General features: G+C 48.5%; 1 long non-coding RNA gene across 1 annotated transcript in view; it reads left to right on the plus strand.

The window, feature by feature from the left end:
- The window catches only part of LOC138657884 (uncharacterized), a 172,791-nt gene that overhangs the window by 12,396 nt on the left and 133,016 nt on the right, over positions 1–27,379 (plus strand). The window lies entirely within an intron of this gene.

Here is a 27,379-nt window from a genome sequence, read left to right on the forward strand (position 1 = left end):
AATGTAACCCTATGGAAAACAGTCACTGCTGTGCACATGGTCTGTAATTTCGTTTAAAAAGCCGCGCAGAATAGCTGCGGCAAAAAAGAAGGAGCATGTCACTTCTTTTTCCTGAACCGCAGCGGTTCTGCACCCATTGACCTCCATTGTGAGGTCAAAATCGCAGTAAAACCCGCAGATCAAAAATATATCTGCGGGTTTTACTGCGATTTGATGTGCAGAACCGCTGCAGCAGGAAGTGCGGGGGAGCGGGCGGAAGTGCGTGGGCGGAGTGTGGCTGCCCCCCCGTGCTCCGATCCCGCCCCCCCGTGCTCCGATGCCCCCCCCCGTGCTCCGATGCCCCCCCCCAGTGCTCCGATGCCCCCCCCGTGCCCTAATCTCCCCCCCTTATACTTACCCGGCGTCCCGGTGTCCGTCCGGCCGTCTTCTCCCTGGGCGCCGCCATCTTGCAAAATGGCGGGCGCATGCGCAGTGCGCCCGCCGAATCTGCCGGCCGGCAGATTCGCTCCAAAGTGCATTTTGAACACTGAGATATAACCTATCTCAGTGATCAAAATAAAAAAATAGTAAATGACACCCCCCCCCCACTTTGTCACCCCCATTGGTAGGGACAATAAAAAAATTAAGAATTTTTTTTTTTTTTCACTAAGGTTAGAATAGGGGTAGGGGTAGGGTTAGGGGTAGGGTTAGGGGTAGGGTTAGGGGTAGGGTTAGGGTTAGGGGTAGGGTTAGGGTTAGGGGTAGGGTTAGGGGTAGGGTTAGGGGTAGGGTTAGTGTTAGGGTTAGGGGTAGGGTTAGGGTTAGGGGTAGGGTTAGGGTATTTTCAGCCATTTTAGCCCTAAAAAGCTTCATAGGAAACACACAGTCTCTGCATAGAAAACTGCATAAAAAAAGGATAAAAAAAAGCATCAAAAAACGCATCAAAAAAGGACAAAAAAAGGACCAAAAAAAGGACCTGCGTTTTCTGCCAAGAGCTGCAGTTTTTAAAAAAAACTGTCCTGAAAAAAAAAGGATGGAAATCCTGAACGTGTGAACATACCCTTAGGATACCGCCGCAAGGTGTGCAGGCGCGGTTCCGTTACGTTCTGTTCTGTCACTAGGCACCTGCCAGGTTCCCACGCCTGACAGGGACCCCCCTGTGTCTTCTCCCCGCAACACCCCCTGCCACGGGATGTTGCCTGGTTCCAACCCAGTCAGCTTCTGACTAACTTCCTCCCCAGCCCCTAGTTTTACCAGTGTGAGGAGTGGCCCAATAAATAAAGCCTTTTTCTCCCCCTAGTGGCCGGAGTGTGAAGTGTAATGTGTTCTGGTGATACCTGGTCAGGAGAACTCTTTAGTGCCATCGGACGTACCGCTACTCGCCTTGGGGCCATACTGCAACGACCAGGTCTCTGGGGCGCTGCACTTATATGTTGTATATTGTATTATATTTTAATCAAAAAGTACAGAGGTTGACACAGTGATTCAGTTTTTGCTCTCTATATCTGTACAGAGATAATCTCTCTACCTGTGAAAAAGAGACTGTGTGAGCCACAGCAGGTGATAGTGTAGAAATTGCAGGAACATGAGATGTCGACATGGACAGGAGGCAGATCAAGAGTTAACAGGTTTATTAACAACACGTATACTCCACACAGGGAGTGGCAGGACATGGGAGGTGTGTTAGGGGGAAGGGCAGAACTGGGAGCTAGGATGGGGTAGGGCAGGAATGAACGATAGTTCGATAGGAAGAAACAAAGGCAATAAAATGTATCAGTCTGTATAGTGTTCTTGATTGCAGCGTCTCGATTCTGCAATGATGGCACCGACAACAGTGGCATGTGACATCTCAGAGGTGTCTGTAGAGGACGGGGCTCCAATCCACGGAGTGGGTGAAGAGTCTTTGAAGGGTGCAGGGAGTTCCTGCACTCACAAACGCCAAACACTGTGCTCAGTCCAGTACGAAGAACCGCCAGTACAAGGCTTTCCACCGTGGTGTATACAAGTACTTGGCTAAGAGGCTCTGGCCTAGTCATCTGCTTCTCACTGCACTACGTGCACATTGAAGTCTATGGTTTCAACTGTGAGTCACCTCCTGACACGGAGGATAGCGGGGAACTGACAGCCTGTCGTTCACCTACAGTGGACCTGTAAGCAGGGGATCTGTCAAGTAGGCCTACGGTCAAAGGATGCTCTGCTTTCACAGCTGACACTGCATCCGACTGTCCGCTTAGCTTTCCCACCTGGACTCTGTCTCTTTGTCTCTTTTCCGGTGCGCAGCACATTTTAACCCCTTCCCGACCTTTGACGCATACGCTGCGTCATGAAAGTCGGTGCCAATCCGACCCATGACGCCTATGTGGCGTCATGGAAAGATCGCGTCCCTGCAGATCGGGTGAAAGGGTTAACTCCCATTTCACCCGATCTGCAGGGACAGGGGGAGTGGTAGTTTAGCCCAGGGGGGGTGGCTTCACCCCCTCGTGGCTACGATCGCTCTGATTGGCTGTTGAAAGTGAAACTGCCAATCAGAGCGATTTGTAATATTTCACCTAAAAAACTGGTGAAATATTACAATCCAGCCATGGCCGATGCTGCAATATCATCGGCCATGGCTGGAAACACTTATGTGCACCCACCCCACCCCACCGATCGCCCCCCCAGCCCTCCTATCTGTGGTCCGCTCCCCTCCGTCCTGTGCTCCGCTCCCCCGTCCTCCTGTCCGCTCCCCCCGTGCTCCAATCACACCCCCCGTGCTCCAATCAAACCCCCCCGCACTCCGATACCCCCCCGCACAGCGATCCCCCCCGCACAGCGATCCCCCCCGTGCTCCGATCCACCCGCCCGCACAGCGATCCCCCACTCCGTGCTCCAATCCACCCCCCAATGTTCCGATCCACCCCCCTGTGCTCCGACGCCCCCCCCCATGCCCTGATCTCCCCCCCTTATACTTACCTAGCCTCCCGGGGTCCGTCCGTCTTCTTTCCTGGGCGCCGCCATCTTCCAAAATGGCGGGCGCATGTGCAGTGCGCCCGCCGAAGTGCATTTTGATCACTGAGATATAACCTATCTCAGTGATCAAAATAAAAAAAATAGTAAATGACCCCCCCCCCCCTTTTGTCACCCCCATAGGTAGGGACAATAAAAAAAAATAAAGATTTTTTTTTTTTCACTAAGGTTGGTGTAAGAACTAGGGTTAGGGTTAGGGGTAGGGTTAGGGTTAGGGGTAGGGTTAGGGTTAGGGGTAGGGTTAGGGGTAGGGGTAGGGTTAGGGGTAGGGTTAGGGTTAGGGTTTCGGTATGTGCACACGTATTCTGTTCCTCTGCGGATTTTTCCACAGAGGATTTGATAAATCCGCAGTGCTAAACCGCTGTGGATTTACCGCGGTTTTTCTGCGCATTTCACTGCGGTTTTACAACTGCGATTTTCTATTGGAGCAGTTGTAAAACCGCTGCGGAATCCGCAGAAACAAGTGACATGCTGCGGAATGTAAACCGCTGCGTTTCCGTGCAGTTTTTCCGCAGCATGTGTACAGCGATTTTTGTTTCCCATAGGTTTACATTGAACTGTAAACTCATGGGAAACTGCTGCGGATCCGCAGCGTTTTCCGCAGCGTGTGCACATACCTTTAGAATTAGGCTATGTGCACACGGTGCGGATTTGGCTGCGGATCCGCAGCAGTGTTCCATCAGGTTTACAGTACCATGTAAACATATGGAAAACCAAATCCGCCGTGCCCATGGTGCGGAAAATACCACGCGGAAACGCTGCGTTGTATTTTCCGCAGCATGTCAATTCTTTGTGCGGATTCCGCAGCGTTTTACACCTGTTCCTCAATAGGAATCCGCAGGTGAAATCCGCACAAAAAACACTGGAAATCCGCGGTGTTGTGAATTCTGTGGCAGAGCTCCCTCCTGTGGTCACAAGTGGTACTTCGGCTGATTCTCTCTGGGAGCTTCCGTTTGTGGAGGAAAGTGGTACTGCGGCTTCTGAGTTTCCTCCCTCAGGTGATCTGGTGAGGTCGTTAGGTGCTTCTCTACTTAACTCCACCTAATGCTTTGATCCATGCTTCCTGTCAATGTTCCAGTGTTGGACTTGTTTTTCCCTGGATCATTCCTGTGGCCTGCTGCTCTGCATAGCTAAGTTCTTCTTGCTATTTGTTTGCTATTTTTTCTGTCCAGCTTGTCTAATTGTTTTGCTGGAAGCTCTGGGACGCAAAGGGTGTACCTCCGTGCTGTTAGTTCAGTACGGAGGGTCTTTTTGCCCCCTTTGCGTGGTTTTCTTTAGGGTTTTGTGTAGACCGCAAAGTTATCTTTCCTATCCTCGCTCTGTTAAGAAAGTCGGGCCTCACTTTGCTGAATCTATTTCATCCCTACGTTTGTCTTTCCATCTTAACTCACAGTCATTATATGTGGGGGGCTGCCTTTTCCTTTGGGGTATTTCTCTGAGGCAAGGTAGGCTTATTTTCTATCTTCAGGCTAGTTAGTTTCTCAGGCTGTGCCGAGTTGCATAGGCAGAGTTAGGCGCAATCCACGGCTGCCTCTAGTGTTGTTTGGAGAGGATTAGGGATTGCGGTCTGCAGAGTTCCCATGTCTCAGAGCTCGTTCTATTATTTTGGGTTATTGTCAGATCACTGTATGTGCTCTGACCGCTATGTCCATTGTGATACTGAATTGCCTATCACAACAGTACAGGAAGCCAAAAGTGCTAATGATTCTCAATAGAGGGAAAAAAGAAGTTCTGAGACCATTTTTTTTTCTTTGCACTGTGTTTTGCCTTTTTTTTCCCCTAGACATTTGGGTGGTTCAGGACACAGGTGTAGCAATGGACATTAAAGGTCTGTCTTCATGTGTGGATCAGCTCACGGCAAGAGTTCAAAATATTCAAGATTTTGTGGTTCAGAATTCTTTGTTAGAACCGAGAATTCCTATTCCAGATTTGTTTTTTGGAGATAGAACTAAATTTCTGAGTTTCAAAAATAATTGTAAACTATTTCTGGCTTTGAAACCTCGCTCCTCTGGTGAACCAGTTCAACAGGTTAGGATCGTCATTTCTTTTTTGCGTGGCGACCCTCAGGACTGGGCATTTTCTCTTGCGTCAGGAGATCCTGCATTAAGTAATATCGATGCGTTTTTCCTGGCGCTTGGATTGCTGTACGATGAGCCTAATTCAGTGGATCAGGCAGAAAAAAATTTGCTGGCTCTTTATCAGGCTCAGGATGAGATAGAGGTATATTGCCAGAAATTTAGAAAGTGGTCCGTGCTCACTCAATGGAATGAATCTGCGCTGGCAGCTATATTCAGAAAGGGTCTCTCTGAAGCCCTTAAGGATGTCATGGTGGGATTTCCTATGCCTGCTGGTTTGAATGAGTCTATGTCTTTGGCCATTCAGATCGGTCGACGCTTGCGTGAGCGTAAATCTGTGCACCATTTGGCGGTATTACCTGAGATTAAGCCTGAGCCTATGCAGTGCGATAGGACTATGACCAGAGTTGAACGGCAAGAACACAGACGTCTGAATGGGCTGTGTTTCTACTGTGGTGATTCCACTCATGCTATCTCTGATTGTCCTAAGCGCACTAAGCGGTTCGCTAGGTCTGCCACCATTGGTACAGTACAGTCAAAATTTCTTCTGTCCGTTACCTTGACCTGCTCTTTGTCATCGTATTCTGTCATGGCGTTTGTGGATTCAGGCGCTGCCCTGAATTTGATGGACTTGGAATATGCTAAGCGTTGTGGGTTTTTCTTGGAGCCCTTGCAGTGTCCTATTCCATTGAGAGGAATTGATGCTACGCCTTTGGCCAAGAATAAGCCTCAATACTGGACCCAGCTGACCATGTGCATGGCTCCTGCACATCAGGAGGTTATTCGCTTTCTGGTGTTGCATAATCTGCATGATGTGGTCGTGTTGGGGTTGCCATGGCTACAAGCCCATAATCCAGTATTGGATTGGAAATCCATGTCGGTGTCCAGCTGGGGTTGTCAGGGGGTACATGGTGATGTTCCATTTCTGTCAATTTCGTCATCCACCCCTTCTGAGGTTCCAGACTTCTTGTCTGATTACCGGGATGTATTTGATGAGCCCAAGTCCGATGCCCTACCTCCGCATAGGGATTGTGATTGTGCTATCAATTTGATTCCTGGTAGTAAATTCCCAAAAGGTCGACTGTTTAATTTATCCGTGCCTGAGCACACCGCTATGCGCAGTTATGTGAAGGAATCCCTGGAGAAGGGGCATATTCGCCCGTCATCGTCGCCATTAGGAGCAGGGTTCTTTTTTGTAGCCAAGAAGGATGGTTCGCTGAGACCTTGTATAGATTACCGCCTTCTTAATAAGATCACTGTTAAATTTCAGTACCCCTTGCCATTGTTATCTGATTTGTTTGCTCGGATTAAGGGGGCTAGTTGGTTCACCAAGATAGATCTTCGTGGTGCGTATAATCTGGTGCGAATCAGGCGAGGCGATGAATGGAAAACTGCATTTAATACACCCGAGGGTCATTTTGAGTATCTAGTGATGCCATTCGGACTTGCCAATTTTCCATCAGTGTTTCAGTCCTTTATGCATGACATCTTCCGAGAGTACCTGGATAAATTCCTGATTGTGTACTTGGATGACATTTTGATCTTCTCAGATGATTGGGAGTCTCATGTGAAGCAGGTCAGAATGGTTTTTCAGGTCCTGCGTGCTAATTCTTTGTTTGTGAAGGGATCAAAGTGTCTCTTTGGTGTGCAGAAGGTTTCATTTTTGGGGTTCATCTTTTCCCCTTCTACTATCAAGATGGATCCTGTTAAGGTCCAAGCCATCCATGATTGGACTCAGCCGACATCTCTAAAAAGTCTGCAGAAGTTCCTGGGCTTTGCTAATTTTTATCGTCGCTTCATCTGCAATTTTTCTAGTATTGCCAAACCATTGACCGATTTGACCAAGAAGGGTGCTGATTTGGTCAATTGGTCTTCTGCTGCTGTGGAAGCTTTTCAAGAGTTGAAGCGTCGTTTTTCTTCTGCCCCTGTGTTGTGTCAACCAGATGTTTCTCTTCCGTTCCAGGTCGAGGTTGATGCTTCTGAGATTGGAGCAGGGGCTGTTTTGTCGCAGAGAGGTTCTGATTGCTCAGTGATGAAACCATGCGCTTTTTTTTCCAGGAAGTTTTCACCTGCTGAGCGAAATTATGATGTGGGCAACCGAGAGTTGCTGGCCATGAAGTGGGCATTCGAGGAGTGGCGTCATTGGCTTGAAGGAGCTAAGCATCGCGTGGTGGTATTGACTGATCACAAGAACTTGACTTATCTCGAGTCTGCTAAGCGTTTGAATCCTAGACAGGCTCGTTGGTCGCTGTTTTTTGCCCGTTTTGACTTTGTGATTTCGTACCTTCCGGGCTCTAAAAATGTGAAGGCAGATGCTCTGTCTAGGAGTTTTGTGCCCGACTCTCCGGGTTTATCTGAGCCGGCGGGTATCCTCAAGGAAGGAGTAATTGTGTCTGCCATCTCCCCTGATTTGCGGCGGGTGCTGCAAAAATTTCAGGCTAATAAACCTGATCGTTGTCCAGCGGAGAAACTGTTTGTCCCTGATAGGTGGACGAATAAAGTTATCTCTCAGGTTCATTGTTCGGTGTTGGCTGGTCATCCTGGAATCTTTGGTACCAGAGAGTTAGTGGCTAGATCCTTTTGCTGGCCATCTCTGTCGCGGGATGTGCGTACTTTTGTGCAGTCCTGTGGGATTTGTGCTCGGGCTAAGCCCTGCTGTTCTCGTGCCAGTGGGTTGCTTTTGCCCTTGCCGGTCCCGAAGAGGCCTTGGACACATACAGGTCCTTCTCAAAAAATTAGCATATAGTGTTAAATTTCATTATTTACCATAATGTAATGATTACAATTAAACTTTCATATATTATAGATTCATTATCCACCAACTGAAATTTGTCAGGTCTTTTATTGTTTTAATACTGATGATTTTGGCATACAACTCCTGATAACCCAAAAAACCTGTCTCAATAAATTAGCATATCAAGAAAAGGTTCTCTAAACGACCTATTACCCTAATCTTCTGAATCAACTAATTAACTCTAAACACATGCAAAAGATACCTGAGGCTTTTATAAACTCCCTGCCTGGTTCATTACTCAAAACCCCCATCATGGGTAAGACTAGCGACCTGACAGATGTCAAGAAGGCCATCATTGACACCCTCAAGCAAGAGGGTAAGACCCAGAAAGAAATTTCTCAACAAATATGCTGTTCCCAGAGTGCTGTATCAAGGCACCTCAATGGTAAGTCTGTTGGAAGGAAACAATGTGGCAGAAAACGCTGTACAACGAGAAGAGGAGACCGGACCCTGAGGAAGATTGTGGAGAAGGACCGATTCCAGACCTTGGGGAACCTGAGGAAGCAGTGGACTGAGTCTGGTGTGGAAACATCCAGAGCCACCGTGCACAGGCGTGTGCAGGAAATGGGCTACAGGTGCCGCATTCCCCAGGTAAAGCCACTTTTGAACCATAAACAGCGGCAGAGGCGCCTGACCTGGGCTACAGAGAAGCAGCACTGGACTGTTGCTAAGTGGTCCCAAGTACTTTTTTCTGATGAAAGCAAATTTTGCATGTCATTCGGAAATCAAGGTGCCAGAGTCTGGAGGAAGACTGGGGAGAAGGAAATGCCAAAATGCCTGAAGTCCAGTGTCAAGTACCCACAGTCAGTGATGGTGTGGGGTGCCATGTCAGCTGCTGGTGTTGGTCCACTGTGTTTCATCAAGGGCAGGGTCAATGCAGCTAGCTATCAGGAGATTTTGGAGCACTTCATGCTGACCTGGCACCTGCTCACAGTGCCAAAACCACTGGTAAATGGTTTACTGACCATGGTATTACTGTGCTCAATTGGCCTGCCAACTCTCCTGACCTGAACCCCATAGAGAATCTGTGGGATATTGTGAAGAGAAAGTTGAGAGACGCAAGACCCAACACTCTGGATGAGCTTAAGGCCGCTATTGAAGCATCCTGGGCCTCCATAACATCTCAGCAGTGTCACAGGCTGATTGCCTCCATGCCACGCCGCATTGAAGCAGTAATTTCTGCCAAAGGATTCCCGACCAAGTATTGAGTGCATAACTGAACATTATTATTTGATGGTTTTTTTGTTTGTTATTAAAAAACACTTTTATTTGATTGGATGGGTGAAATATGCTAATTTATTGAGACAGGTTTTTTGGGTTATCAGGAGTTGTATGCCAAAATCATCAGTATTAAAACAATAAAAGACCTGACAAATTTCAGTTGGTGGATAATGAATCTATAATATATGAAAGTTTAATTGTAATCATTACATTATGGTAAATAATGAAATTTAACACTATATGCTAATTTTTTGAGAAGGACCTGTATCTCTATGGATTTTATTTCAGATCTTCCCGTTTCTCAAAAGATGTCAGTCATTTGGGTGGTCTGTGATCGCTTTTCTAAGATGGTCCATCTGGTACCCTTGTCTAAATTGCCTTCCTCCTCTGATTTGGTGCCATTGTTCTTCCAGCATGTGGTTCGTTTGCATGGCATTCCAGAGAATATAGTTTCTGACAGAGGTTCCCAGTTTGTTTCGAGGTTTTGGCGAGCCTTTTGTGGTAGGATGGGCATTGACTTTCCTCGGCTTTCCATCCTCAGACTAATGGCCAGACCGAACGAACCAATCAGACCTTGGAAACCTATCTGAGATGCTTTGTTTCTGCCGATCAGGATGACTGGGTGTCCTTTTTGCCTTTGGCTGAGTTCGCCCTTAACAATCGGGCCAGCTCGGCTACCTTGGTTTCGCCATTTTTCTGCAATTCTGGGTTCCATCCTCGTTTCTCTTCAGGACAGGTTGAGTCTTCGGACTGTCCTGGTGTGGATACTGTGGTGGACAGGTTGCAGCAGATTTGGACTCATGTAGTGGACAATTTGACCTTGTCCCAGGAGAAGGCTCAACGTTTCGCTAATCGCAGACGCCGTGTGGGTCCCCGACTTCGTGTTGGGGATCTGGTTTGGTTATCTTCTCGTCATATTCCTATGAAGGTTTCCTCTCCTAAGTTTAAACCTCGTTTCATTGGTCCCTATAGGATTTCTGAGGTTCTTAATCCTGTGTCTTTTCGTCTGACCCTCCCAGATTCTTTTTCCATACATAACGTATTCCATAGGTCATTGTTGCGGAGATGCGTGGCACCTATGGTTCCATCTGTTGACCCTCCTGCCCCGGTTTTGGTGGAGGGGGAATTGGAGTATATTGTGGAGAAGATTTTGGATTCTCGTGTTTCAAGACGGAAACTCCAGTATCTGGTTAAATGGAAGGGTTATGCTCAGGAAGATAATTCCTGGGTTTTTGCCTCTGATGTCCATGCTCCCGATCTTGTTCGTGCCTTTCATGTGGCTCATCCTGGTCGGCCTGGGGGCTCTGTGAGGGTTCGGTGACCCCTCCTCAAGGGGGGGGTACTGTTGTGAATTCTGTGGCAGAGCTCCCTCCTGTGGTCACAAGTGGTACTTCGGCTGATTCTCTCTGGGAGCTTCCGTTTGTGGAGGAAAGTGGTACTGCGGCTTCTGAGTTTCCTCCCTCAGGTGATCTGGTGAGGTCGTTAGGTGCTTCTCTACTTAACTCCACCTAATGCTTTGATCCATGCTTCCTGTCAATGTTCCAGTGTTGGACTTGTTTTTCCCTGGATCATTCCTGTGGCCTGCTGCTCTGCATAGCTAAATTCTTCTTGCTATTTGTTTGCTATTTTTTCTGTCCAGCTTGTCTAATTGTTTTGCTGGAAGCTCTGGGACGCAAAGGGTGTACCTCCGTGCCGTTAGTTCGGTACGGAGGGTCTTTTTGCCCCCTTTGCGTGGTTTTCTTTAGGGTTTTGTGTAGACCGCAAAGTTATCTTTCCTATCCTCGCTCTGTTAAGAAAGTCGGGCCTCACTTTGCTGAATCTATTTCATCCCTACGTTTGTCTTTTCATCTTAACTCACAGTCATTATATGTGGGGGGCTGCCTTTTCCTTTGGGGTATTTCTCTGAGGCAAGGTAGGCTTATTTTCTATCTTCAGGCTAGTTAGTTTCTCAGGCTGTGCCGAGTTGCATAGGCAGAGTTAGGCGCAATCCACGGCTGCCTCTAGTGTTGTTTGGAGAGGATTAGGGATTGCAGTCTGCAGAGTTCCCACGTCTCAGAGCTCGTTCTATTATTTTGGGTTATTGTCAGATCACTGTATGTGCTCTGACCGCTATGTCCATTGTGATACTGAATTGCCTATCACAACACCGCGGTAAATCCACAGGTAAAACGCAGTGCCTTTTACCCGCGGATTTTTCAAAAATGGTGCTGAAAAATCTCATACGAATCCGCAACGTTGGCACATAGCCTTAGGGTTAGGGTTGGGTTGGAATTAGGGTTGTGGTTAGGGTTATGGGTGTGTTGGGGTTAGGGTTGTGATTAGGGTTACGGCTACAGTTGGGATTAGGGTTAGGGGTGTGTTGGGGTTATGGCTACAGTTGGGATTAGCATTAGGGGTGTGGGGGGGTTAGTGTTGGAGGTAGAATTGAGGGGTTTCCACTGTTTAGGCACATCAGGGGGTCTCCAAACGCAACATGGCGCCACCATTGATTCCAGCCAATCTTGTATTCAAAAAGTCAAATGGTGCTCCCTCACTTCCGAGCCCCGACGTGTGCCCAAACAGTGGTTTACCCCCACATATGGGGTACCAGCATACTCAGGACAAACTGCGCAACAATTACTGGGGTCCAATTTCTCCTGTTACCCTTGAGAAATAAAAAAATTGCTTGCTAAAACATCATTTTTGAGGAAAGAAAAATGATTTTTTATTTTCACGGCTCTGCGTTGTAAACGTCTGTGAAGCACTTGGGGGTTCAAAGTGCTCACCACATATCTAGATAAGTTCCTTGGGGGGTCTAGTTTCCAAAATGGGGTCACTTGTGGGGGGTTTCTACTGTTTAGCCACATCAGGGGCACTGCAAACGCAACGTGACGCCCACAGAGCATTCCATCAAAGTCTGCATTTCAAAAGTCACTACTTCCCTTCTGAGCCCCGACGTGTGCCCAAACAGTGGTTTACCCCCACACATGGGGTATCAGCTTACTCAGGAGAAACTGGACAACAACTTTTGTGGTCCAATTTCTCCTGTAACCCTTGGAAAAATAAAAAATTCTGGGCTAAAAAATTATTTTTGAGGAAAGAAAATGTATTTATTATTTTCACTGCTCTGTGTTATGAACTTCTGTGAAGCACTTGGGGGTTCAAAGTGCTCACCTCACATCTAGATAAGTTCCTTTCGGGGTCTAGTTTCCAAAATGGGGTCACTTGTGGGGGGTTTCTACTGTTTAGCCACATCAGGGGCTCTGCAAACGCAACGTGACGCCCGCAGAGCATTCCATCAAAGTCTGCATTTCAAAACGTCACTACTTCACTTCCGAGCCCCAGCATGTGCCTAAACAGTGGTTTACCCCCACATATGGGGTATCAGCGTACTCAGGAGAAACTGGACAACAACTTTTGGGGTCAAATTTCTCCTGTTACCCTTGGGAAAATAAAAAATTGTGGGCTAAAAAATCATTTTTGAAAAAGAATTTTTATTTTTTATTTTCATGGCTCTGCGTTATAAACTTCTGTGAAGCACTTGAGGGTTCAAAGTGCTCACCACACATCTAGATTAGTTCCTTTGGGGGTCTAGTTTCCAAAATGGGGTCATTTGTGGGGGATCTCCAATGTTTAGGCACACAGGGGCTCTCCAAACGCGACATGGTGTCCGCTAATGATTGGAGCTAATTTTCCATTTAAAAAGCCAAATGGCGTGCCTTCCCTTCTGAGCCCTGCCGTGCGCCCAATCAGTGGTTTACCCCCACATATGGGGTATCTGCGTACTCAGGACAAACTGGACAACAACATTTGTGGTCCAATTTCTCCTATTACCATTGTCAAAATAGGAAATTCCAGGCTAAAAATTCATTTTTGAGAAAAGAAAAATTATTTTTTATTTTCATGGCTCTGCATTATAAACTTCTGTGAAGCACCTGGGGGTTTAAAGTGCTCAGTATGCATCTAGATAAGTTCCTTGGGGGGGTCTAGTTTCCAAAATGGGGTCACTTGTGGGGGAGCTCCATTGCATAGGCACACAGGGGCTCTCCAAATGCGACATGGTGTCCGCTAACAATTGGAGCTAATTTTCCATTCAAAAAGTCAAAAGGCGCGCCTTCCCTTCCGAGCCCTGCCATGTGACCAAACAGTGGTTTACCCCCACATATGAGGTATCGCCGTACTCGGGAGAAATTGCTCAACAAATTTTAGGATCCATTTTATCCTATTGCCCATGTGAAAATGAAAAAATTGAGGCGAAAAGAAATTTTTTGTGAAAAAAAAAGTACTTTTTCATTTTTACGGATCAATTTGTGAAGCACCTGAGGGTTTAAAGTGCTCACTAGGCATCTAGATAAGTTCCTTGGGGGGTACAGTTTCCAAAATGGGGTCACTTGTGGGGGAGCTCCAATGTTTAAGCACACAGGGTCTCTCCAAACGCGACATGGTGTCCGCTAACGATGGAGATAATTTTTCTTTCAAAAAGTCAAATGGCGCTCCTTCCCTTCCGAGCCTTACCATGTGCCCAAAAAGTGGTTTACCCCCACATGTGAGGTATCGGTGTACTCAGGAGAAATTGCCAAACAAATTGTAGGATCCATTTTATCCTGTTGTCCATGTGAAAATGAAAAAATTGAGGCTAAAATAATTTTTTTGTGAAAAAAAAGTACTTTTTCATTTTTACGTATCAATGTGAAGCACCTGGGGGTTTAAAGGGCTCACTATGCATCTAGATAAGTTCCTCGGGGTGTCTAGTTTCCAAAATGGGGTCACTTGTGGGGGAGCTCCAATTTTTAGGCACACGGGGGCTCTCCAAACGTGACATGCTGTCCGCTAAAGAGTGCAGCCAATTTTTCATTCAAAAAGTCAAATGGCGCTCCTTCCCTTCAAAGCCCTGCCGTGCGCCCAAACAGTGGTTTACCCCCACATATGAGGTATCAGCGTACTCAGGACAAATTGGACAACAACTTTCTTTGTTCAGTTTCTCCTTTTACCATTGGGAAAATAAAAAAATTGTTGCTGAAATATTATTTTTGTGACTAAAAAGTTAAATGTTCATTTTTTCCTTCCATGTTGCTTCTGCTGCTGTGAAGCACCTGAAGGGTTAATAAACTTCTTGAATGTGGTTTTGAGTACCTTGAGGGGTGCAGTTTTTAGAATGTTGTCACTTTTGGGTATTTTCAGCCATATAGACCCCTCAAACTGACTTCAAATGTGAGGTGGTCCCTAAAAAAAATGGTTTTGTAAATTTCGTTGTAAAAATGAGAAATCGCTGGTCAAATTTTAACCCTTATTACTTCCTAGCAAAAAAAAATTTTGTTTCCAAAATTATGCTGATGTAAAGTAGACGTGTGGGAAATGTTATTTATTAACTATTTTGTGTCACATAACTCTCTGGTTTAACAGAATAAAAATTCAAAATATGAAAATTGCGAAATTTTCAAAATTTTCGCCAAATTTCCGTTTTTATCACAAATAAACACATAATTTATTGACCTAAATTTACCACTAACATGAAGCCCAATATGTCATGAAAAAACAGTCTCAGAATCGCTAGGATCCATTGAAGCGTTCCTGAGTTATTACCTCATAAAGGGACACTGGTCAGAATTGCAAAAAACGGCAAGGTCTTTAAGGTCAAAATAGGCTGGGTCACGAAGGGGTTAAAACGGCCCCGCCGACCGCAGTCACATGCAAAAATCTTCCCCCTTGCAACATTGGTGACATTCCCAGTAGTTCCAGTGAGAAAGGTATACCCAATCTTGTTCTTCCTCTTACATTAGTAGAGCTTTCTAAACAGTTATCTGGTATTGCCAAGGGGAGCAATATTGCTCCTGCACATTTGTTTAGTATTATCACCTGTTTCAGAGAAAGATTTGTACATATCAATCCAGTGTAGCTCAAACAAGTAGAATTAGTCCATATGTTTCATGATCATGAGTGCCACTGAGTGATTGCTATTCCTATTACATATCAACCTGTAATGACCAGAGGTCCGAATAAGATCCAGTGAGTCACAAACCAAGACCAAGGCAGAAATCTCCAACGGTATTTACTCAAAGGCAAATTAATCAAGGTAATATGGAGAATATTAAGGCAGATGCACCCCAAAGATACACTAATTCAGCAGCAGCTGAAATCACTGTGCCACTCAAAGGTCTCCTGAGAACTGTGTACTACAACAGACTAGTAAGAAATTTACCTAACAGGCAACTAAAAACAGGAACAAGTGTAAATTGAATGTAGTGTTATTGAGGGAGCCCCTGGAATGGCACATTGAGTATAACTTACACAACTCTAATATAAGATACACCTCTAAAGTAACAATTTAACACTCTGAGCAGAGATACCCGGGTATCTATAACTATGGTACCGTATCCTGAGATGGATTTCCTCTCAGGCAGGAATCCGCAGAGGCTGTAGCCAGTTCATATCTTCAGCGCCAATAAGTTACAGCAAGCTCCTCTTGTCTTGTCGGCCGATGCCGAGCCCAAACGCCGGGGACTTAGTGGTCTCACGATGTAGTCTCTGCTTCTGTAGCTCCTAGGAATGGTTCCACGACAATCCGTCCGTCTCTGTATCAGCAGTCTGTCCAGACTTGTTCCTCCACTCAATGCACAGGGAATCCACAGACTTCCAAATTCGTACTGGGTTCTTAGCAAAGTCTCCGTCTTTTCTTAGATAAGGGGTTAGCTCCTCTCCAGGAAATGTTAGCAACACAAGTCTCTCACAGAGTTAAACAAAAGGTTAGCTCTTCTCCAGGGGAACGTTAGCAACAAAAAGTCTCTCAAAAGCTTCTTTTCCTCCAAAAACACTTGCAGTAAATCCACACAGTCTCTTTTTTAAGATCTCACAGCAGCTTCTCCTTTTCTTCCCGCCTTTTCTCTCTCAGCTCTCACTTCCTACTTTCACTTTACACTCGAGACACTAGACCCCACCCTGCAGCACACATTGTCTCTGGGAGGTCTGTCCTCTGCTGCAACAGGCAAAAACCACAGGGTCCTAGTGCCCTCTCAGTGGGACTACAGTTCACCCTCTTACATGCCACCCCACTAGAGGTTGGCATCCTCGACATATCTTCCCACTCAAATTCATCTTGAGCATATCGCTGAGGCGGTATTCCTGCCGTAGATCGTGTAGTTCTCCTGAGTCCTACATCAACAGGTGCGACCTTAGAGGGAGCTAGAGTCTCTTCCGTGGTCGTGTTAGTGGGCGTAAGTGGAGTTGTCTCCTCCTGCGGCTCGATGTCCTGTGATACAGCGTCAGGACCAAGCAGTTGACCTGATGCACTCTCCTCAACAACATCCTCCATATCCCCAACATTCTCATCACCCGAGGCCAGATCGGTCACAGGGGGCAAATAAGCAGGCGCAGGAGTAAGCACACCATCAAACTCAAGATCATTCAGAGCTTCCGCCCCTTGGAACATGGCCTCTGGCTCTAGGGGGGTAGGCGCCGAATCTTCAAACCAGCACCGTTGTAACATGTTACGATGCAAATTACGGGTTGGCCCCCCTGTCCCCAACCGGTTCGACCTCGTACACTGGAATCTCAGGGTTCACCTGTTTTTTTATCAGATACGGTATCGCCTCCCATCGGTCACTAAGCTTTCCTGACCGTCGTTTTGTCCTCACCAACACTCTGTCCCCCGGAGAGAACAGCTCTGATTGTACAGGTCGCGTGTCCTTATGGACCACCTGTCGAAGGCGGTCGCCCACCACCTGATGCACCACCCTCAACCGCCGCCGATGCTCTCGTACCCACTCGGATGCAGTCCAAAGGGGGGCGGAGGAGGGATCTGGCATGTTCAAATCCTCAATGTCTCGACCAGGTCTACCAAACATCAACATGTGTGGTGAGTAACCAGTAGTACTGTGCACCCTGTTATTGTAAGCCCACATCAATTCGGGGAGATACTCAGGCCAGCATGTCTGTTGCTGACTCTCTAAGGACCTCAACATTTGCAACAGGGTCCGATTAAAACGCTCACACGCCCCGTTACCCTGAGGGTGGTAAGGCGTTGTTCTCGACTGCTCGATACCATAGAGCTGGTGCAACTCTTTCATCAGCGTCCCCTGAAAGCAGGCCCCTTGATCTGAATGTATTCTCTGCGGACACCCGAACACTTGGAAGAAATGTCGGCACACTGCCTCAGCCGCCGACTTGGCCGTCTGATCTCTTGTCGGCACCGCTACAGCATACTTGGTAAAGTGATCTGTCATCACCAGGCAATAGGAGTACCCTGACGTAGAGTACCCTATCAACACGTAGTCAATCATGAGTAGCTCCAGTGGAGCTGAAGTCTTAATAGACTGTGTGGGAGCCCGCTGCTCAGGGCTTTTGTTGAGCCCACAAATTCGGCACTGCCGACACGCGTCGGCCACCATCCCTCCCAACTCAGGGCAGTAGAGGACTCGCTGCAACCACTGAAGTGTCTTTTCACTTCCAAAATGGGCCCCCTTCTCATGCGCCTCACGAGCGACCACTGGCCCCATCCCCACAGGAATTATCAGTTGGTACCGATGCTGCAGCTCCGATGGCAGGTACACCTTACGATACAAAAGACCTTGCTCCACACACAATTTATCCCATTGTCGAAGGAGTTTCATTCCTTCCATGGACAACTGAGCCTTGTCCTCTGCACTGGGCCAGGCCTTGTTTTGTACCCAACGGCGCACAAGTGCAATGTCCGGACACTCATCCTGGACTCTTGTCCAATCTGAGGGTGTTTTACCCAGGACACAGGGCATCCCGGTGGCCACCCCACTTGAGTGTACCACACTTTGGAAGATAGGTATCTGCCCCAAAGCTGGAGTTTCAGTATCCTCAAGTTGTTCGTCAACATCTTCCCCGGATGACCCAAGGGGCACCCTTGACAATGCATCTGCATTGCCGTTCTCTCGACCAGAGCGAAATTTAATGCGGTAATTGAACTTGGCCAGTCTGGCGACCCACCACTGCTCCAACGCCCCCAGTTTTGCATTCTCTAAGTGAGCTAGCGGGTTGTTATCTGTCATGACTAGCACCTCAGCCCCTGTTAGATACTCGGCGAAGCGTTCTGTCATTGCCCACACCAGGGCCAGCAATTCCAGCCGGAATGAGCTGTAGTTAGCCGGATTTCGCTCGGAGTCTCTTAAAGATCTGCTGCCATAAGAAATCACTCGTTCTCGGCCGTCCTGCACCTGTGCTAGTACTGCCCCCAACCCATGAAGACTACCATCGGTATACAACAAAAAAGGGGTGTCAAACCGGGCGTAGGCCAGCAATGGGGCACTCGTTAGGGCTGTTTTCACTCCATCAAATGCCTTTTTCTGTAGGGGCCCCCATGGAATGGGGCGATTTCGAGGACCCAGCGCTGTCCCTCTCAAAAGTTCATTCAAGGGACTCACCACTTGTGAGAATTTAGGCACAAACCGCCGATAGTATCCTGCTAGGCCCAGGAAGGCCCGCACTTCTCGCAGGTCACAAGGAGGTGGCCACTCTTGTACCGCCTTAATCTTACTGGCTAAAGGTAGTACCCCATCCGGGGTCACCAGATGCCCCAAATATTCAATCTGGTTTCGTAACAGTTGACATTTTTTTGGCTTTATTTTCAGGCCGTAGCTCTTGAGCCGCCGGAGAACTTGACGCAGCTTCTCCAGATGATTTTCAAATGAGGTTCCGAACACCACAATGTCGTCTAGATATATCAGGACTGATTCAAAATTTAGATCGCCCAAGCAATGTTCCATCAGGCGTTGGAAGTTTCCTGGGGCGGTAGCGAGGCCAAAGGGCATCCGGTTGAACTCAAAGAGCCCCATTGGCAAGACAAACGCCGTCTTGGCCCGATCTTTTTCAGCCATTGGGACCTGCCAGTACCCGCTTGCCAAATCCAACGTTGAGAAATACTTGGCCCGACCCAGGGCCGACAGGGATTCTTCAATACGGGGTAAAGGATATGCGTCCCGTACGGTGTGGGCATTCAATTTCCGATAGTCCACACAAAATCGGAGTGTCCCATCCTTCTTGCGGACCAAGACTACAGGGGCCGCCCAGGGACTCCGGCTCTCTCGGATCACTTGGTTGTCCAGCATACTGGCCACCATGCTCTTCACCTCTTGATAGAGCGCCGGAGGAATTTGACGATATCTTTCTCTAATGGGTGGAGTATCCCCCGTTGGAATCTCATGCTCAATCGTCTGGGTACACCCGAAGTCCTCTCCATGTCGGGAAAATGTCTCTTGATGTTCCCACAAAACTCTCTCCAACTGCTCCAACTGCACGGGGGTCAGCTTCTCCCGATCCACTCCCATCTGCTCCATGATCACATGAACATTCCATTCCTCCGTAGGAGGTTCAGTCCGGCCTACCTCGACCGCGAATGTCCAGGATGACTGTTGGTCTGGTCGCAATTCGAACCCTGCATTTTCCGGCACCTTCTCTGCTGGCACGAACAGTTCAGCCAGTATGGTCCCAGCGGGAATTGCAACAGCTTCATCTAAAACATTGATGCATCGGACCGGCACTCGTCCATTCTTCACAATCGCCAAAGACCGGGCCACATGTACCTTGGCAAATGAGGAACCCTCTCGGGCGGGCTCAAGTAGCACTTCAAGCCCATTCAATCTCTGTGCAGCTCCCACAGGCAGCATTAAGAGTTCCTCTTGTCTGGGTCCCAGCAGGATCGGGGCCCTCGAAGTCACTCGGACCCGGCCCACCCGGCCACCTGGGACCGCACTTTTCAGCAAGTCGCAACTCAGCACTAGACGGTGTAGAATTCTCTGTGTGGGTCGGTGTCTTGTCGCACGGGTCCAGTATCGGGGTCCTTCACTGGCATACATCTGGTGATTCAAATCTCGCAGCACGTTCATTCCGAGCGTCACTTCCATCCCTCTTCTAGGGGGGTGATCCACCAGTACTACCCCTTTCTGCCCCAGCTCTTGACCAAACATTTTTAGTTGCATCCACACGATCCCTTTGACTGACAATTGACCATTATTTGCGGCGGTCAGTCGTATCACTCGGCCATCCTCTGGAATCACTAGTCGACTGAAGTATCTCTCATATACTTCTAGAGGCATTATAGTACATTCGGATCCCGTGTCAACCAAGCACCTCATCTTCCGCCCTTCAAACTCTGCTTCTATCACTGGACTACATGCAAACAAATCTTGTTCATTCCGTCGAGGGCTTTGTGTGGGTGGGGCCGCTGCTGCTTGCCCTCTCATGGCAGCGGCCGGAAGTTTAAAGCCGGCGACGGGGTTTCTGGGGCTGTAAGCGCCCGGCAGTAACGCGAGATGTGTCCCTGGCGGCCACACTTCCAGCAGGTGATTGTTCAATTTCAGCTTCAACTCCTTCACCTCAGCACGCAAAGCTTGTACCACGCTTACAAGCCCCTCTCCCCCCGACCCTGATGACACACCTTCCTCCAGCTGGGCACTGTTCACTGACCCCTCGGGAACATAGGCTGATTTCTCTTCCCTTTCCACTGCAGCTCGGTAAATCTGCCAGAAAGATAACTCTGGTGCAACCCGGGCCATTTCCAACAGCTTGTCCCGGAGAAGTCTATGGGCTAAACCGGTGATGAATTGGTCCCGGAGCAAGCGGTCTACCTCCCGGAACGCCCCCATGGCCCCCGGGTCTAGTCGCTGCATCTCATTCAACATCTCTTGTAAAATATTAGAGTACTGCATCAGGGACTCACACTCTCTCTGGGGACGATTAAAGAATAGGGACCGAAGCTGGGCCACACGCACTCGGCCCCCCAAACTCCCCTCTAACAGTTCCAAAATCTTTTCTAATGTATCCCTCTCTGATTCTGGGCGCACCATCACCATACGCCTAATATCACCCTCCAGTGCATTTAATGCCAGCTCAGCGCGTAACGCGGGGGTCAACTTACACATGCGCAGAATACTCCGGATTCTCTCAGCCCAATCTTGCAACGCCATATTGCGCCCATCGTATTTCGGCATGTGCTGAAGTAAAGCTCCTACAGGCACATACCCTCCCGGAGTCGCAGCAGCTGCCAGGGGAACCCCAACCCCCGAGGAGGATGCGGATACAGCGGGGTCATTTCCACCCTCGCCCTCGTCCATGACAAACACTGGATCCTGCCGACTACGCCAAAAATGTAATGACCAGAGATCCGAATAAGATCCAGTGAGTCACAAACCAAGACCAAGGCAGAAATCTCCAACGGTATTTACTCAAAGGCAAATTAATCAAGGTAATATGGAGAATATTAAGGCAGATGCACCCCAAAGATACACTAATTCAGCAGCAGCTGAAATCACTGTGCCACTCAAAGGTCTCCTGAGAACTGTGTACTACAACAGACTAGTAAGAAATTTACCTAACAGGCAACTAAAAACAGGAACAAGTGTAAATTGAATGTAGTGTTATTAAGGGAGCCCCTGGAATGGCACATTGAGTATAACTTACACAACTCTAATATAAGATACACCTCTAAAGTAACAATTTAACACTCTGAGCAGAGATACCCGGGTATCTATAACTATGGTACCGTATCCTGAGATGGATTTCCTCTCAGGCAGGAATCCGCAGAGGCTGTAGCCAGTTCATATCTTCAGCGCCAATAAGTTACAGCAAGCTCCTCTTGTCTTGTCGGCCGATGCCGAGCCCAAACGCTGGGGACTTAGTTAGTGGTCTCACGATGTAGTCTCTGCTTCTGTAGCTCCTAGGAATGGTTCCACGACAATCCGTCCGTCTCTGTATCAGCAGTCTGTCCAGACTTGTTCCTCCACTCAATGCACAGGGAATCCACAGACTTCCAAATTCGTACTGGGTTCTTAGCAAAGTCTCCGTCTTTTCTTAGATAAGGGGTTAGCTCCTCTCCAGGAAACGTTAGCAACACAAGTCTCTCACAGAGTTAAACAAAAGGTTAGCTCTTCTCCAGGGGAACGTTAGCAACAAAAAGTCTCTCAAAAGCTTCTTTTCCTCCAAAAACACTTGCAGTAAATCCACACAGTCTCTTTTTTAAGATCTCACAGCAGCGTCTCCTTTTCTTCCCGCCTTTTCTCTCTCAGCTCTCACTTCCTACTTTCACTTTACACTGGAGACACTAGACCCCACCCCGCAGCACACATTGTCTCTGGGAGGTCTGTCCTCTGCTGCAACAGGCAAAAACCACAGGGTCCTAGTGCCCTCTCAGTGGGACTACAGTTCACCCTCTTACAAACCTTACTCTAAGGCCGGGATCACACATGCGAGAAACACGTCCATGTCTCGCATGTGAAATCCAAGCTCTGGTGCCGGCACTGTTGAGCGGAGCGTGCGGCCGCATAGCAACACATGGAGCCGCACGCTCCGCTCTGGAGTGCCGGCACCAGAGCTTGGATTTCACATGCGAGACACGGACGTGTTTCTCGCATATGCGATCCTGGCCTAAGGCTGCCGTCACACTATCAGTATTTGGTCAGTATTTCTCATCAGTATTTGAAAGCCAAAACCAGGAGTGGGTTGTAACGCTCACGCCGAGACTAGTTGGCGCGGGTGCCTGGGGGTGTGGCCCCACTGGAACACAGACCAAACTTCCCTGGAACGGGCATATCTAAGTAGCTTCCTAGGTGTTCGCTGGAGCCTCTGATGGTGAGGTCAGACCTGTGCAATAGGAAGCTACCAGGTACCACTCCAGGGTGGAGTCGGACTGTGGATGCTGATCCCACCGGGGACAAAACACGGGCAGGCAGGCACGGCTGTGACACTGGCTGACAGACGGGTATGGCAGAGGCCCTGACGGGCGGACTGGCTTGACAGAGATACAGGCAGGCAGACGGGCGCAGCTGGCACTCTGGCAAACAGGCAGGCACTGGCAGACAGGACTGATACTCTGGTAGGAACTGGTATTCAGATGGATGTGTGGAAACAGGTAAGAACCTGTTCAGACTGGAGAATATAAAGGAACAGGTAGAGACCTGTATGGAAAGTTGCAGAATAAAGATAGAGCAAGAGTGGAAGCAAAGCTGAATCGCAGGAGGCTGAGTAAGAGTAGGAGGTGGAGCTAAGAGAAGAGAAGGAGAAGGCAGAGCTATGAGCAGAGAAGGAGAAGGCAGAGCCAAGGACGGAGCCGCAGGAGGCGGAGCCAAGGACGGAGCTGCAGGAGGCGGAGCCAAGAGCAGAGACGCTGGAGGTGGAGCCAAGAGCGGAGACGCTGGAGGCGGAGCCAAGAGCAGAGACGCTGGAGGCGGAGCCAAGAGCAGAGACGCTGGAGGCGGAGCCAAGAGCAGAGACGCTGGAGGTAATGCCAAGAGCTAAAGACGTAGAACCGCAAGGAGCGGAGCCAGGTAGAACCACAAGGAGCAAAGCCACAGAGTGTAAAGCAAGGTCAGAGTGCAGAGCAAAGTTACAGAGAGCAAAGCTGAGAGAAAAGCTGAGAGACTCAGAACCACAGGTTGTGGTAGAACTGAGCAGAGAGAAGCAGAGCCACAGACAGTGGCAAACAGAGCAGAAAGATAAGGCGGAGGTACACATAGCTGAGTGGGAAATGACTAAGGACAAAGGAGGAGCAGGGACAGACATAGACCAGAGTTCAGACAGGAACAGACACAGATACAAAGACAGAACACAGATGAAGGCCTGCAGTATTGCAGCCCTCTGAGACAGGAAACAGACACGACCTGGCAGCTCAGTAGCAAATGCTAACTGAGGGGAATAGTTTGCTCAGGCATCCTCCAATGGGTGAGGATGCCTTAAGTATCAGAGGCCTCAAGGCTATTGGCCAGGAACACCCAAGGGAGGTGCACACAGTCTGAATAAGAATTCGGAGTGGCTGGCGCCGCCCCCCTATGCACACAGCCAGGAAGTGTACACAGAGCAGGCCGCCATGAAGCACATGGCATGGAACCAGCAGCAGACAGATCTCACAGCATGGCACTGGGTGAGTGAGTAGATGTAACAGGCAGGTGGGGAATGGAAGGCCATGCAGTGATGCCGGCAGGGTTGTTACATGGGTGATAAATACAGAATTGGTGATGTGTTTCTATTATACTTTTCCTCTGATTGTTTCTCACCTGGTTTTGGCTTCCAAATACTGATGTAAAACACTGACCAAATACTGATAGTGTGACTGCAGCCTAAGGCCGGCCTCACACTAGCGAGTTTTACGAACGTATGAGCGCATTAAATACGTCCGTAAAACACGCATTAGACACGGCCCAATTAATCTCTATGCCCCAGCTCCTATCTGCCGTATTTTACTGATCCGTATTATACGGCTTTCTACGGCCGTAGAAAATCGCAGCATGCTGCGTTTGTCACCGTATTGTGCAAAAAAATTGCCAATGCAAGTCTATGGGGGCCCGAAAAATACGGACGTGTTTCTCGCATGTGCGATCCTGGCCTAAGGCTGCCGTCACACTATCAGTATTTGGTCAGTATTTCTCATCTGTATTTGAAAGCCAAAACCAGGAGTGGGTTGTAACGCTCACACCGAGACTAGTTGGCGCGGGTGCCTGGGGGTGTGGCCCCACTGGAACACAGACCAAACTTCCCTGGAAGGGGCGTAACTAAGTAGCTTCCTAGGTGTTCGCTGGAGCCTCTGATGGTGAGGTCAGACTTGTGCAATAGGAAGCTACCAGGTACCACTCCAGGGTGGAGTCGGACTGTGGATGCTGATCCCACCGGGGACAAAACACGGGCAGGCAGGCACGGCTGTGACACTGGCTGACAGACGGGTATGGCAGAGGCCCTGACGGGCGGACTGGCTTGACAGAGATACAGGCAGGCAGACGGGCGCAGCTGGCACTCTGGCAAACAGGTAGGCACTGGCAGACAGGACTGATACTCTGGTAGGAACTGGTATTCAGATGGATGTGTGGAAACAGGTAAGAACCTGTTCAGACTGGAGAATATAAAGGAACAGGTAGAGACCTGTATGGAAAGTTGCAGAATAAAGATAGAGCAAGAGTGGAAGCAAAGCTGAATCGCAGGAGGCTGAGTAAGAGTAGGAGGTGGAGCTAAGAGAAGAGAAGGAGAAGGCAGAGCTATGAGCAGAGAAGGAGAAGGCAGAGCCAAGGACGGAGCCGCAGGAGGCGGAGCCAAGGACAGAGCTGCAGGAGGCGGAGCCAAGAGCAGAGACGCTGGAGGTGGAGCCAAGAGCGGAGACGCTGGAGGCGGAGCCAAGAGCAGAGACGCTGGAGGCGGAGCCAAGAGCAGAGACGCTGGAGGCGGAGCCAAGAGCAGAGACGCTGGAGGCGGAGCCAAGAGCAGAGACGCTGGAGGTAATGCCAAGAGCTAAAGACGTAGAACCGCAAGGAGCGGAGCCAGGTAGAACCACAAGGAGCAAAGCCACAGAGTGTAAAGCAAGGTCAGAGTGCAGAGCAAAGTTACAGAGAGCAAAGCTGAGAGAAAAGCTGAGAGACTCAGAACCACAGGTTGTGGTAGAACTGAGCAGAGAGAAGCAGAGCCACAGACAGTGGCAAACAGAGCAGAAAGATAAGGCGGAGGTACACATAGCTGAGTGGGAAATGACTAAGGACAAAGGAGGAGCAGGGACAGACATAGACCAGAGTTCAGACAGGAACAGACACAGATACAAAGACAGAACACAGATGAAGGCCTGCAGTATTGCAGCCCTCTGAGACAGGAAACAGACACGACCTGGCAGCTCAGTAGCAAATGCTAACTGAGGGGAATAGTTTGCTCAGGCATCCTCCAATGGGTGAGGATGCCTTAAGTATCAGAGGCCTCAAGGCTATTGGCCAGGAACACCCAAGGGAGGTGCACACAGTCTGAATAAGAATCCGGAGTGGCTGGCGCCGCCCCCCTATGCACACAGCCAGGAAGTGTACACAGAGCAGGCCGCCATGAAGCACATGGCATGGAACCAGCAGCAGACAGATCTCACAGCATGGCACTGGGTGAGTGAGTAGATGTAACAGGCAGGTGGGGAATGGAAGGCCATGCAGTGATGCCGGCAGGGTTGTTACATGGGTGATAAATACAGAATTGGTGATGTGTTTCTATTATACTTTTCCTCTGATTGTTTCTCACCTGGTTTTGGCTTCCAAATACTGATGTAAAATACTGACCAAATACTGATAGTGTGACTGAAGCCTAAGGCCGGCCTCACACTAGCGAGTTTTACGAACGTATGAGCGCATTAAATACGTCCGTAAAACACGCATTAGACACGGCCCAATTAATCTCTATGCCCCAGCTCCTATCTGCCGTATTTTACTGATCCGTATTATACGGCTTTCTACGGCCGTAGAAAATCGCAGCATGCTGCGTTTGTCACCGTATTGCGCAAAAAAATTGCCAATGCAAGTCTATGGGGGCCCGAAAAATACGGATTACACACGGACCAGCAGTGTCGCGAGAAATACGCAGCGGTGTTAGCGAGAAAAGCTGGCAATTCAGTGCGGTGTACAGTAAAATCACACTGACAGCTTACAATAGAATAGGTAGAATAAATGTGTACACATAGAATAGGTATATATGTATATATATATATATATATATATATATATATATACTAGATTGTGGCCCGATTATAACGCATCGGGTATTCTAGAATATGCATGTCCCCGTAGTATATGGACAATGATGATTCCAGAATTCGCAGCAGACTGTGCCCGTCGCTGATTGGTCGACGCAACCTTTATGACATCATCGTCGCCATGGCAACCATTATGACATCTACGTCGATACTGTGCCCGTCACTGAATCAGAGACACGGGATGTCTACGTCCTTTATGACATCATCGTCACTGTGCCCGTCGCTGATTGGTCGAGGCCTGGTGGCCCGATTCTAATGCATCGGGTATTCTAGGATATGCATGTCTCCGTAGTATATGGACAATGATGATTCCAGAATTTGCGGCAGACTGTGCCCGTCGCTGATTGGTCGAGGCAACCTTTATGACATCATCAATCAGACGTGGGATGTCTACGTCTTTTATGACATCATCATCGCTGTGCCGGTCGCTGATTGGTCGAGGCCTGGCGGCCTCGACCAATCAGAGACGCGGGATTTCCAGGACAGACAGACAGAAAGACAGACAGACAGACGGAAAAACCCTTAGACAATTATATATATAGACTAGATTGTGGCCCGATTCTAACGCATCGGGTATTCTAGAATATGCATGTCCCCGTAGTATATGGACAATGATGATTCCAGAATTTGCGGCAGACTGTGCACGTCGCTGATTGGTCGAGGTAACCTTTATGACATCATCATCGCCATGGCAACCATTATGACATCTACGTCGATACTGTGCCCGTTGCTGATTGGTCGAGGCCTGACAGACAGACAGACAGAAAGACAGACAGACAGACGGAAAAACCCTTAGGCAATTATATATATAGATATATATGTCACTGA

This window comes from Ranitomeya imitator, chromosome 1, assembly GCF_032444005.1.
Source record: "Ranitomeya imitator isolate aRanImi1 chromosome 1, aRanImi1.pri, whole genome shotgun sequence".
Taxonomy (NCBI): Eukaryota; Metazoa; Chordata; class Amphibia; order Anura; family Dendrobatidae; genus Ranitomeya; species Ranitomeya imitator.